The 14703-nt window shown below is 41.0% G+C and overlaps 1 protein-coding gene across 1 annotated transcript in view; it reads right to left on the bottom strand.

Annotated features, from left to right (window-relative positions):
* The window catches only part of snd1 (staphylococcal nuclease and tudor domain containing 1), a 171731-nt gene that overhangs the window by 39202 nt on the left and 117826 nt on the right, over positions 1–14703 (bottom strand). The window lies entirely within an intron of this gene.

Below are 14703 nucleotides of genomic sequence, written 5' to 3'. Positions count from 1 at the left end.
GATAATATCACTCCCTCGGTAAAGAATGTTGTCAATTAGGTTCCTTCACGAGCACAGCAATTTATGAGGATGCATGTAAGCAGGTTACATCCTTTCTAAGCTGCATCAAGGTTAGTCCTCTTTCGGCTCCCCAGGAGAAATGGAGGGCAGGAGGCTCATTAGAGAGAAGTGCTTTGCCTTAGGCCACATATCAAACTGCATGGATGTCAGCAAGCCCGCGCGTGTGTGTGTGTGTTTACATAAAGAAGGGGATGCACCAGAAAGAGTAGGTGGCTAAAACGAATAGCAGCATGTCTGCATACAGCTTCAGGTACAGTAATAGCATTAAACACATGCATAAACACAAGACTGTTAGGATGAAAGCGAGCTAATCAGCTCCCTGTTGATGAATCATTGTGAAACAGGAGGAGAGGTTACGTGGGGATCTCAAAAGTCACAAAGTACAGCTGAGCTTCATACTGCTCCAACTTCTTGTATAGCTGTAGCACGACTGCTTGTTACTGCTCATTTCTGCAGGCTATTTGGGAACTGTTTACTTTTAAAGGTTACTGAAAAAGAAGAAAATGAGGCGGGCAGATTTTTAACAGCACACTGATATCAGCCAATTAGATTCTGGCTAATTATTTCAGTGCACGGTATCTTTCAGCTAATTAGATTAGCTGGTTTTACTGTTGTCACTTTTTCCACTCTGTTTTGGCTCATCTGCCAAGATGCACGTGGTAATCACACCTGAGGCTTTAGTATAACATGCGCTCCTCTGCGTGCAAAGATGATCCTGTACCTCATTGATATGGCCCAGGTATTATTCATGCCGACGGGACCCAAATCTGTTCACACCATCATACTCTGGGGGGCACATGGTTTCTTTATTGTCTGAAGGCATATTTTAAGGCTGGGGCAATTGATGGTTTTGTTGGGCAAATAGTAATGGGCCTGAAAAATGGAACATGCAAGTGCCAAATCTGCAGTTCTACGAATGCCCCCAGAGTTAAACTGCCCAACTTGACTGTGGAATTGATGTATTCGCAGCCTGGTATCAAATAACAGTTTTGAAGCACCACACAGTTAATTGTGCATAGCTTACAGCTTTGTAGCTTTGATGGTGTAGTCGCTTTAAATGAAAGGTGAGTGCCATATTAAGTATAGTGCTAAGTCTATAAAGCAGTGGGTCACATCAATTCTTTACGTAGATAAAGTATGAGAACAACTGATTGTGGTCGCTGGCATTCCCGTTAACAAATGGCAGGCAAATACTATGAAAATGCACAGGTTCTAAGTCTTGTAATTGCTATGAAAAAGAAAACAGAAGGGAAAAAAGAGGGAGAAAGGAAATAAAACAGAAAGAACGTAGACAGGTAGAAATTCTGGGGGTAGAGGTCGATTAAGGTCACTTAGGGCTGAAAACAAACCAATGTGTTTAAACCCCCAAGATCAACCAGTATTAGGATAGCATAGCTATTTTAGATATGCAGACTTTATGTGCACACTTACAAATGCTGGAATACACAGGGTCTAGTAATAAACATGATTACCATATTGCAACTGAGCTAGCATGGCTTGGCTTTTGATCAAACCTGCAGCACCAATTAGGGAAGACAAAGATTAGAGTGTCACCATTCATTAGCCTGGCAGATGTCACTGCAGCACTTTTAGGCTGATAGCAAGTTACAGGGGGACTGGACAGAGAGCACAATGAGAAGGCTTCATGTCAACATCCCATTCTATGATGTGTACAAGCGCAAAGGTTCAAAGTGATAAACTATTAGAAAAAAAACATGTTTTATTTAAGATATCCTCAAAGAAAGAAAAAGCCAAAAAAAAAAAAAAAAATCGCAACCCTGAGTTAATTAACTGTGTCTCTAGTTTTGATCTTTACACCTCTGATCCTGGTGTCCACTTCGGAAGCAGATTTCTGCTAAAAGAAAACATCAGATCCCCATTTTTCCCTTTGTTGCTGCATGATTGAATGAGAAGGTCGTATGTTTACATATTTATTATTTGTGGCCAATTCGGATAAAAGACACGAGTGATCAGTGTGATTACAGCAAGATGAAAACTTATTCTGCATCATTCGAGTACATCATTAGAAAGAAGAAAGAGCTCTGTCACTTTTTAAAGCTATAAAAAAAAAAAATTAGAAATATATGCACACAAACACACAAGCGTGCACACACTGTGCCCAGGGCTGATGACCTTCCGTGAGCAGCCAACCATCCTGTTTGTTCCACTTGAATGCAGGTATGTGACTGCTGCTTCTGCTGCTGCTCTGCAACTGCAGCCAGACGCTAGAGCCACCAAGCTGCCACAGACAATGAGAGAGTGAAAGAGGGGACGAGAGGAGAGAGATAGAATTATGGGAAAAAGGGATAAAAAAGAAAAAGAAAAGCGGCAGGCCATTTAGATCAGGTTGAAAGGACAAGTCCTAATAATGGAGACAAAGCTGAGAGATGGAAGGTTAGGCTGACCTTCACAACTCTTGAATGACAAAACACACTTACACCCAAAGTGAGTGACAAGTGAGTCCAGAGGGGCAATGTGGTGATGGGGAAAGGTTGCGCTCAGAGTGACTATCAGAATCACATTAAAACAAAAAAGAAAAAAAGCTGGAAGAATTGTTGAAGCATGTGTGTTAGGGATTAGCTGATTTCCAATTTCCAGCTGGATTTTTTGTTGTTTCCTCTAACTTTCATTCTGTTAATCTTCCATTATCCTGCTTCCTTGGTTTTGGCTACAAACGAATATGCTAACTCTTTTATTTTTCTAATCACTTTAACCACACATGATAAAATTGACCAAAAAAATAAATAAATTCTGCTTATAGAGCTGAGAAGCTTTGGCATTAGCCAGTGTAATGTTTAATTGCCAAATGCTGATTAAGTAACGAAGGGCTGTATAAAAAAAAAAAAATAACAAAAAACCCAAAACAAACCCCAACAGCTCCGAAGAAAAATGAGCTGTTATGACCAGGTTTTTACAGCAGTGCAATAGTGGCAAGCCTTATTTTCTAAGCCTGGCACCCAAGACACCTCTCTGGCTGAAGAGTACCTCTTTGACAGTTAAGTGCAGCTCTGCTCTGGATAATTAAGAGGTCTGCTGATTAGCTTAGAGTCAATTTATCTGAATATTTCTAATCTGAAGAAGAGTGCCGCAGTCCAGAAAGACTAACCAATGGTGCAACATTCATAGATTCACACATTCAAGCACAGGTGGATGAATACACAGACAGATGGATGACTGAACACACACGTAGTGCCAGAACGAGGGTGTGAGGGCTGGTTTGAACACTGATTAAATGTGGCAGTGTGTCAATTGTAGTAGAGTGTGTGTGTGATTGTGAATGTGTGTATGGTCTGTTAAGACTAAAATCACCATTGCTACACAAAGTGTACACTTTTTTTTACGCAAAAAAACACCCCAAATTTTCATCATAGCAAGCGTCTTCTACGCCAGACAAATGCAAATACAAGATTGAGAAGCAAAGAAAAAAACAAGGCCTCACCTCCAGATGTTAGAAGAAAACAGTGCAGTAACATTAAAAAGTAAACATCTCAAATATGCCTCATTTAGATGCAAATTGCTTGGAAACAAATCTCTAAGAGAAAAAAAGTGTTTCATTTCATACAACTCACTTTCTCCACCAAATTGAGAACATCACACTTATTTGAGGAATAAATGCAATCACATTTGAAAAGAATATAATCTGTGCAACAAATTCAGTAGCTTTACAAGTCTTCTCCTCATATATGGCACTCACAAATACATGACACTCAACAGAGGAAGCACTGCCATCTGAGTCTAACACACTTCAGGAGACTAGAGGGCTCAGCCCACGCAACCTGTAACAAACAGGCGTCCCTCAGAAAGAATGCCGCAAACTAGCTGAAGCTAGGGCTAATGTGATTAAGATAATAAAATCTTGGTGGTCTATCTTATTACATGTGTTTTACAAAGTTTCATTATTTATTCATTACCCAATCAGACTTGAAGAACAATTGAAATCAATAGGAGCACGTTGTTCATGCGAGTGCACTTTGTGAATCAATTTAGCCCCATTATATCCCTGATGAATCTCCCTTTAGCGACAAAGGTTCATTAACTCAATTGGAGGGCACGTTCTTTCTCTTTCACAGCAAAAGCCTTTATGCTGCACATAAGAAAATAGTTTTGCTTTAAGATTCATTTTCATTTCTTAAGACTGTCAAACAATAATACGTGGATGGTTGCTACTGGATACCATATTAAAATGAAGAGCTAGATTGTGTTGATAAGATGTTGCCTTAAAACTCTAAAAGCTTGACTTTTGCTGTAAATTAGGAGCAGAGAGGAATCTGATTTGCATACAAAGTGAGAAAGAGCTCATTAGAAATCAGCAACAGTTTTATGTTAATGACTGGGTCAGGTCGGCAGAAAGGTGGAGAGCCCTGGATTTTCTGTTCTTTAACAATGTTTCTATATTGACAAAGCCATTAGTGCTGGAGAATGATCAACAAGATGGACAGATGCCACTTCCTCATAGCCTATTCAAGGTGGGACTGTTCTTCCTCCACCTCGCCGCTTCTGTGTAAAAGGTACTGGGATGGGATTGGGAAGGGTGCTTTTTGTTGCGCCTTGAAGGTAGCAGCAGAGGCAGTCACAAAGCGGAATCATTGTCTGTGTGAAAGAGAGAGCCAGCATGGCAGGACACGCCACACTAGACACCAACACTGTTGAGTTACAATGTCACGCTGGCACGCCATCTTAGGACTGCGGCGGCATTATGCCGGCATCATTTGTGAACGAGCAAAGGCGCCGCAATGAGGGGGTCTTCGCAGCTGAAGTACAGCATGATATGGGGGCAACCGAGATGCAAGCTGCCTCGTCGCATCTGCCATAACTAAACAGAATCCTCCAAAGTAAAAACAAAAAAACAAACGAGAAGTGAATTTTCAAAAGTATCTAGTTTATAAGCATAAAACGTGTAGTTTTAACCCAAGTTTGTTGTTGTTGTACTTATAGAAGTAAATCAAGAGCAACAAACTCGCATGGTGGTGCAGAGGTCAGCAGTTTGCATGTTCTCCCTGTCCTTTTGTTCACTGGGTAATTAGTATAGCTGTAGTATAACTGGTGATCCTAAATCAGGAGTAACTGTGCACATGAATGTGCGTGGTTGTCAGTCTCCGTGTCAGCCTTGTGAGGGACTGGCAATGTGGTCAGCTCACTGCCAGTCCCACTTTTATCTCTATGACAGAATCCTCCTCCATGACCCTGACCTGTACACGCAGTTAAGAAAGTGGATGCATGGATAATGTTAATAATAATAATAATCATGTTTAATACAAAAGGTGAAGTGATAGTCTACTACAGTTATAACAATCTAATGCCAGTTGGAGGACTTTAAAATGATCTTGAATATGTGTCACCCCGACTTCTTTCCCAGCAGCTGTTTTTAAAAAGACGACTTTACTCACACTCTGAGAATCATTTTGCTGACAGCTGACGCAGTCATCTTGAGCTCATCATCTGTGACAGCTGTAATTCTTGGCTGTTCGACAGATTTTCTGTGGTTGGGAGATGCTATGAACTCGTTCTCATTTGTCACAAATTTCTTTCCTGTGTGGCAGCGGAAACAGACTTTCAGAAAGTCCATCAGTTTGAACTGGGCTGCCTAACACTCTTAGGGCTGATTAACTGTGAAACACCCACTCTAAACAAAAGAAGGGAACTTTAAATACCGGGCTAGCCTAACAGCACAAGACCACAAACATTTCAGCACATTCTGCATAAAGTAGGGTACATTTTATAGTTCTCAGAAATCTGACAAATGCAATTTCCAAATTAAGAAAAATCTTGTTTAATACTGATCTTATATTAGGGCGACTACTTAATCAGCCAAACAAATCTAAACACCCCCCCCCCCCAAAAAACCAAAAACTTGTACAAAAATCATTTTACGATTATTCAAGGAGAGCAATTTATTTTTGGTATCACTGAAATGGTGAAAGAGCAAACTTTGTTTTCACTTCTCTTTTCAAAACAATATGCCTAACAAGGAGATACTCGGAGCTGATCAAGGTAGAAAACAGCTTGACTGACGGGCATTCTACCAGACTCCACCACTTTGATTTACTGACTGTTTAAGAGTTCATTTGTGGTGCAATGATCATAATGTAAGGTAACACTACAAGTTCAGGGTCACTGCTGTGTCTCTGACAACTTCCAATTCAAATGGAGTAGCCTCCACATGAGAAATGTCATTATTGATCTTGACTGGACAGCTACTTGACTGACAGGTGCTGCGAAAGCTCAATTGCTCTGGAACACTAAACTAAAAAGACACTAACCCAATACATCAAAAGGAGCATATAAAGACAGTGTTCAAGGTTAAGAGGGGTTGTTGATGGTACATTAACCTTCATGGCTCACCTTGTCTTGGTGGTCTAAGTGGGACTGGAGGAAAAAAAAAAAAACTGATTTAGAGGTTGAGGGACTCGCTTTGCAATATTCCTTGTCATTTCTTCCTTGCTGTACTCATACTCAGACATAATACATGACTGTAGCCCTGGGAAAAATTGGTCCAGGTTAAGCTACAATGTGGTAACAACACCGTTTCTGTCACAATGGGCTAATGCAATACGACTGCTTTTGGGTCTGCAAGGCCACGTAAGTGGGTATGGTAACAAAACATGTCAGCTGCATACAGGCGTTTGACAAGCTGTAAAAACTGGAGTCATACAGCACCAGTATATTAAGATTGGAGACATGAACACAATAATATAAAAGTATAGGAGTCCAACAAAAGTATTCTACCTTAGGATTTGACATAGCACCTCTGGCAAAGCTTGAAGAATAATCAATAAGATATGTAAATCGATCGTCTAGTTGATGCTTGCCAATAAAGAGGTCAAAATAGGTGTTGCATGGCTTCTTGTTCTGCTGCCAGAGGTGAAACTGAAGTCTTGTTAAACTGAAGTTACAAAATTCTTCTTGACTCGAGCTGACACTACTGGCTGCTGATTTCAACACTTGGATACACTGCCCACCAATGAAACCTAATCAATCCTAATCTGCTTTAACGGGAATATTAGGAAATAGGGGTCCACGTCGACATCCCGAGCCAAACCTCAATGAGGACATAGAGGGAAAGGATGAGACGGATGGAGAGATGAGTCTCTCGGATGTGGTTACTTAGCAGATAAATTATGCATTAAAACTGCACAGGTGGTCTGGGACAGGGTTTTTTACGTGAAGGGAGGGAGCCGAGCAGCTGGGGAATTCATAACAGAAACGGAAGAGCAAGTGAAGGAGAGAGGGAGAAGGAGAGAGAAAGAGATACTCCCAAGCTTCATATCACAGCCAACAGATGTTCTCCCATCAAAGAGGCAGCAGGCAGGCGGCAAGGCTACTCAACCCCAGCTTTACACGGCTAATATGACCCCCACACATACACATATGTGTGCACGGACGCGCAAACAGCAGTCAAGGGCTTGGAGACGACCTAAGGCTATCATGGTGGCAACTTGTTACACTTTTTAAATTGACACAAATTGATCCACTTAGACATGTGTGTGTTCGGGTGGGTGGTGGGAGTAGGTCTGTCAGACCGCTGACAAAGTACTATTAGCAACAAGCACCAAGTTACACCTGACAGAGATTGGTGGTATGAGCGTGTGAACTGAAGGGGGGCATGGCGTTACCATAGAAACAGAGAATGTGGGTGCATATGAAATCAAGAGCGATCTGCGTGCACGCACAAAAACCTACACCTGAGCTACCCTGCACATGGGTGCCACCCTACTCACCATGTATAAAAAGACAGACAGCTGTGAGATCGATCCAGGCGTTGTTTACAGATGACATTCACAGACGTGTACACACACACACACACACACACCCACACACAAAATCACACAAACACACACGCGACGACAACATCAACAAACCCATGGTCCCTGGAGGTAGTCCCTCTAGCATATGGAGCCTTATGTCAAGTGGGCTGTTTCTTTAACTAGAGCAGTTTCTGTGTCTTTCGGAGGCCATTAAAAGATGATCAAGCCGCACAAGATCAGAGCAAACAAAGGCATCGCTGGGGAATAGGCATGCAATTAAAGTCAACGAGCTCCAAGAACATGATACAGAAAAATCTTCAAAGGTTTAGACAAAGAGCGAGAAGGGACAGAAAAAAGGGAGAGATACAGTAATTAAGTTGTAAGAAAGACAAACACTTTGTCTCACTGTATTTCATGATAACTTTGGTTTAAAAAAGGAAGAGGTGCTGCTGGAAAAGAGGGCCACAATTTCAAATTCTGAGGTTTGCTTCAGTACAAAGTTGCCTATCATGCACTAATTTTGCAATTGTTTGCCAAATGAACTCTGCACTCTCCACAGCTGCCCTTTATCATTAATGTTGTTCAATAAAACAGTCTTGTTAATTATAATGAAAAACAAAACAAACAAAAAGATATCCCTCAATAACAATAAGGAAAAAATGAGTAATGGTATTTATTAGTCAAAGACTGGTATTTTCAGGTTAGCAATTTGCACAAACACCACATGAGTGTAAAAGCATCAGGGTTACAGAGCGGGCAAGAAAGAAAGAAACCAGGACAAAGTTACCGCGAGGAGGACCAGATAAAACAAACACATGAAAAAGAAACTACTGTAAAGAGAACGTAACACTGCCAGTGCTGTGCCATGTGAAGCTGCTGGTAATGCGTTACTGAGGCACCAGCAAAATGGTCATAGTGTTGGATGTAAAGATAATCAACTTAACAACAAACCTTTACTTAATGGATCTGTTAACACTAACACTTGAGCTTATACCAAATTTAACCCTAAATTAACATATTACCAACCAAAACGCAACATGTTTGCTTTCCTGTTCCTATAGCTATTATTTAGCTATATATACATTACTTAGCAATATAAAAGAATATATTCTAATATATTATTATATATTTCTAATATCTTCTGGCCACCCTGCCAGGGCACACAGCTTTCACCTCTCTGTGTTGATTTCCCCAGTAACTGTCTTTGGTACGACCTTGAGGCCAAATGTGTGAAGTTTACTTTCTATAGCAGCACCTGCATGGTGCTTCTGTGTGCAGAGAAAAAAAAGAGGGGGTTGAAATTAACGGTGACTGCACATCCTTTCAGCTCATCCCCTCTCCCTGCTCCGTCTTTCAAGCCTCCTCCATAAGATGTTTATAAGCTCAACTGGATTACTGTCCGTAAGAGCATGCTCTCTGCCTGATCACTGGAAACTATAGAAAAGCTTAAAGGAACAAGAGCAAAAGAGAATAAGGAAAGACAAGTATAGAGTGATTAAGAAAAAGGACTACTTTGGTTTTACAGTGTACAAGTATGCAATTATAAGACAATTAATCAACTTTTTAATTAACAGGCTAGGCCGTCCTGGATTGCCAAAGCTGTTGCCATGACAACTGGCTTTACACAGGGTGGAAACATCTTCCCTAGTCTGTTTTTCTCTGTAGAAGAATCCTGATCATTGTTAGTGAGAATTAAGGGAATGGGAGTAATGTAGGGTAGAGACGGAGAGGCGGTGCAGTGAGGAACAGCAATGGAAAGCAAAAACAGAAGTAAGAACTAGACAGGAGTGAAATAAATGGAAAGGGGGAGGATATTAAGGGCATAACATTCAGATTGTAATGAAATCAGAGGTAAAAAACTTAAATGTCTCTGAATCCCTGTTCTGATGTTGTTCCCCTGAATATCTGATGTTCCATTTACGAAAGTGAGATTATGAGCATTTCTATCAGCAGCGCTAAGGCGGGCATTGTCATCTGCACGTGCCAGAGCAAATCTCCAAGCTAACACAGTGGAAAAAAGGCAATAAATCATAATACACAACATTCATAGACCCTATGCACTGAAGCCATTTTCTGAACCATAGTTTTTCTGTCTCCCCCCCTCACATTTTAAACGGGAAAGCTTAGTGATTAGGAGATTGGTCAAATGGATTCTGTTGTTAATTCCTGACTGCATTTATAGAAGTGGAGAAAAAGAACCCGAGTGGCTTGGCCTGATGGCTTGCAGAACACATCACCAGTAAAATACTAAGTGAATGAAAAAGTGGTGCTAAACACTTTATATCTTGTAGTACACGACAGGGATTTTGCCTATTATAAACAAAGCACGTGCATAACAGCTGAAAATCTATTCTGTGCGTTGTCTGCTCTTTGGGAGAAAACTAAATGCTACACCCAAAGCTGACATGGCTGCAGCAAAATACAATTTTAAATGTGTGTTGTAAAAGTGTTAGTTTGGAATATGAAAAACTACACAATGTGTAAATAATCCAATTATAACAGAGAGAAATTCAGCAAAAACCTGAAAAGATAATGTTAGCTTGGTTTTTTTGTGTGTGTTTTTTTTTTTTAAATAAATAACCCACCCCCGTGGCAATTAAGCCCTTTAGAAACCCTCTACTTTCCTCTGCACAAAATCCTTACATGTTTGTTTTGTGCAGTGGAGAGTAGGTGTGGTGGAGTTGGACAAACATATGAAACATTTCTCAGTTTGTGCTCAAGCTACAGAGATCATTCCCACATTACAGTAATATAAAGTGTCCGCTTTCTCAGCAGCTGTATATCTGAATTCCAAGTATATTTGAACCATGCAAAGAGCTTCAGGGTGACCCTTACTGGCACACTGAGGAAGTAGGAAATAAACACATAGTGTGTGGAGACATATGGTGAAAAGTCAGTAAATAATTGAAAATGGGAGAGAGAGAGAGAAAAATGCAGTATGAAAAGAGGCTGGTACAACAGCGGGAATCAAAATGTGGGGATGACGAGAGCTGTTTATGTAACCGTCTCTCCCTAAGGCAAGAGAGGAGGAGAGAAGGAAAAAACCACAAAAAAACAGCGGGTCCGTAAAATGCACAAAAACTCACTCCCAAAACTAGCAGTGTGTTCCCATTCTCTAGATTTAGAGGGGGTTTTCCTGCAGGCTGGCAAGCAAGGATTCTGAACACAGTAAAAGTGGACTGGCCTAAATTACAAAGGAAGAATACTGAGAATTATAATAATTAAAAAAAAGGTGCTGGAATGAATCAAAAATTATCTCCAACCTGGATCTCAATAAAAAGGTGTCAAGTTTGTAAAATCGGGCAGCAAAGCAAGGTGGGAATAAAGTTATTTCAGGCACCTTGCACACGCTGCAATCCCACGCCTAGTTTAACTGATGAAGCATAATATGCCAGCCATGCCCCTAAGGGTCAGTCAAAGAATAACTACGTGTAAATGCATAGGAAATATGGCAACATTCATGCTCTTGACAGTCATTTGAATAATTATGGTGGTGACATGGATGGGTCTATCAAAAATCTAACACATGGGTTTAAAAAAAGTTGCTCACAAGTGACAGAAAAGAGGATGCAGAGAAATAATGACTACAAAAATTTATGAAAGGAGAAAGCAACGAAACGATTATGTTAGGAGTCAATCTGAATCCACTGATAATTACCTATGAGAGCAAAATGCACACAATACTTAGTCTGATAACCCTTAAGGTCCACAACCTTCAACTTTCCTTCCTATAATTGGCTGCACAATGACAATCAGTATTCATTCAGACAGTCTTAGAGCTGGCAGCAGCAGAAATGTAGCTCAAATTGGCCCTGTACTGATACAGCACAAGTGACAAAACATACAGGAAGTCAACAACATACAATGGCAGTTAGAGAAACTGTAACCTGGGAAGTGTAGGGATCCAAAATGATATTGTTAGAAATCAGCACACATCAAGACATTAAATCAATTAAAAATAATAGTAATAATGTAGTTTGGCAAAATGATAAAGCCTTAGAGTACGGGTAAAGTAAGGGAGAAATGATAAACAGAATATCTAATTCAGAGCCTAGATTGCAAAAAGACAAAAGGGGAAGAAGGAAGTCAAAAACAAAGAGGTTGAATTAAAGATGAGAAAGATGGGGATGATAGTGTGTAGGCACTGAGGCAAGAGGAAACTACAGACTGTACTGTGAGTGGAACACTTTAGCTGCAAAGCCAGTGAGTTCTTCCAACTCCTTTGATCTCAGTTACACACCTGAAAAGTTTTCTGGCCATCTTGCACAGTACTGACTCTACTGCATTAAGCAAATGCCAAAAGAGCAGTAATTCCCAGTAAAGTAGGTGCCTGTAAGACCATATTTGGTCACAAAGACAGACTCAGAAATTGACAGTAAAATCAGCTGTGCTGTTGTCGTTGGAAATGAATCAGTGCAACAGAAAAGGAGTAGAAGAGGGGGATAAAGTGAGAGAAATATAGAACTGGGGAGGCGGTCATGAGGCAAATGGAGAAAAAGAATAAGCAAATTCATTTAGGAACAGAATTGGCTGCTCAACCAAGGGGAGTATGCCAATGTGTAGAGGACTCTGTGTCTGTGTGCAGGTAATAAGGAGAACTGATGAGGCGTTTGCTTCCACAGCGGCTATACAGTAAGCTGCTTCTCTCCATTTGTGGCTGAAAAAAAACAAAACAAATACGGCTCTGATCCGTCTCATCCGAGAAGATGCTAAAGGAACGCTTTGCATATTGGCATGACAACAGCAGCAACGCAGTAATCAAACACTGATCAGCCACAACATCGAAAATACCGACAAGCAACATGTATAACACCGATAATCTTATTACATTGCAATGTTTTGCAGCAAAACCCTGAGTCCTAGCATTTGTGTGAACCTCTGACACAAAAAAAAAAAAAAAAAACAGCTCAGGAAAAAGAAAGAGCTCAAGGCACTGACCCCGACCTCAAACTCCCCAGATCCCCAACTTATCAAACATCTGTGGAGTGCACTGAAACCAGCACAACTGACACACCCAGAAGGATCTGCCTCCTGCAAGACACAACAGGATGGGCAAGAACTCCTCTGGTGGAACAAGGGGAGCCTACAGAGTATTTAGGCAGGTGTTCTTGCTGTGGCTAATATGTGTAAATAGGAATGCAAATTCAGCAAGCCAGAGATGTCAAAGGGGACAAGTACATGTCATAACCTGTTTGTGTGACAACAAGGCCAGCAGGGAAATGTCAAAAAGTCTCATCTTAATGCTTGGGAACTAATATAACTGGAACTCATTAAGTGGGACAGGATATGCAGATCCCAACCAGCGCAGGACCAGCATTTAAATGCTACCCTCAAGAAACAAATATTTAGCATTTCATTAGACAACAGAAAAAAGCAAGGGAAGCAGAGAGGCAGGCGGGGGGAAACGTAAGGGAGGGGTGTTTCTCTGCCGACCCATAGTAAATAGAGTTAAGTGTGGCTGCGAGCAGGGGCCCTAAAAAATGTCAAAGTGTGTGTAAATGACTATAACTTGCATGTCTTATTTTTAGTGCGATCGTAAATAGCTCACCCTGTTTTGCTCTTTTTCATGATTAAATAAGGACGATTAGCGAGGACACCTGAAGCGGGGCAAAAAAATGTGCAGAGTTAATGTTTCTGATTAATCTGCCTGATGACTCCCAAAAATACATAAATGTCAGTCATCTGCGGGGAAAAATGCCAGTGCTGCTAATGGACGTTCGCACGAATGGCATTATCAAAAAACACGATAAGAGTGGTTTGTACAAGGCACAGCAAAATGAAAGGATACAGCAAATCCATGCTCACTTCGGTTATCATCTAACTGAATCCAATCCTCTAAACTATTCAAAGTATTTAAAGCCTAAAGTTTCTCAAAGAAGAGAACCTCAAAGAAGACATTTAAAGGGTATTATGAAAAGGCATAGTTTTACACACGGGTAGTTTGAGGTAAATACGTAACATTTAAGTAAACACTCATAATACTGCATTAAGCACAAAGGAAGAACCTCTGCTGCAACTGACCAATCAAAGCTCTCCAGTCTAAGGTCAAATATGTCTGTGTTAAAATTCAAGGCTCACTGCTCTTATTGCATGCACTCATTCTGGTGAAGGTAGAAGGCAGTCAGCCACAAGCAGTCCTCAGCAAATCAAGTGGAAAAGTGTCTCCTTACAGTGTCCCAGGAGGGACTAACCCCCCCAAAAAAAAGAAAAAGAAAAAAAAAAGAGAGCAAATAATCCACTAGCCCAACTGAAGTCAGTGCACGTCCTTCACACTTACTTTAATCAGCAAAGATGGCGGAGTAACTGGGGCAGAGGAGAGGGAAAAAAGAAGGGAAGCCCCAAGATATAAGAGGCAGGGAGAGTGCAGAGAGGCAGATGGGCAGACCTTTGTGTTTTTCTATTGCGGGTGACGGAGCTGAGCATGTGTTAATCAGCCATAATGCAACGCACTGTGTCATATCATGTTATGCTCTCTGTCAGTGCATCACCTCCACTCTCCCTTTTGAGCAACCCTCTCTGATCTCATGGCCTCAAACCTTCATCCTAAGACTAGAGCGAAGTGATGGGAGGCTGGGCGCCTGAGTCATTTCTACACTGATGAAACAGAGGGAGCCGCAAACCTGCCCACGAGGTCCTCTGCTAGGAGGGCACAAGTATCTTGTGCATGACTGGAGAAAGAAATGCATGTGGCCAATGACACAGAGACAGATGTACATAAACAAATGTATGGGATTATATATAAAATAATGATCACGAACACAAGTTGAAGGAAACACGCAAACTAACGAAATCACATGCAGGCTGCTGGAACACAGTTGCACAAATACACATAGAAAATGTTGTGCTAAACAAAAAAGGCCCACTTCCTGTTTATATGCTTCATCAAGTAGAATATTTC

Source organism: Oreochromis aureus, linkage group 17, assembly GCF_013358895.1.
Source record: "Oreochromis aureus strain Israel breed Guangdong linkage group 17, ZZ_aureus, whole genome shotgun sequence".
NCBI lineage: Eukaryota > Metazoa > Chordata > Actinopteri > Cichliformes > Cichlidae > Oreochromis > Oreochromis aureus.
This window is presented reverse-complemented; position numbering and strand designations above follow the sequence as displayed.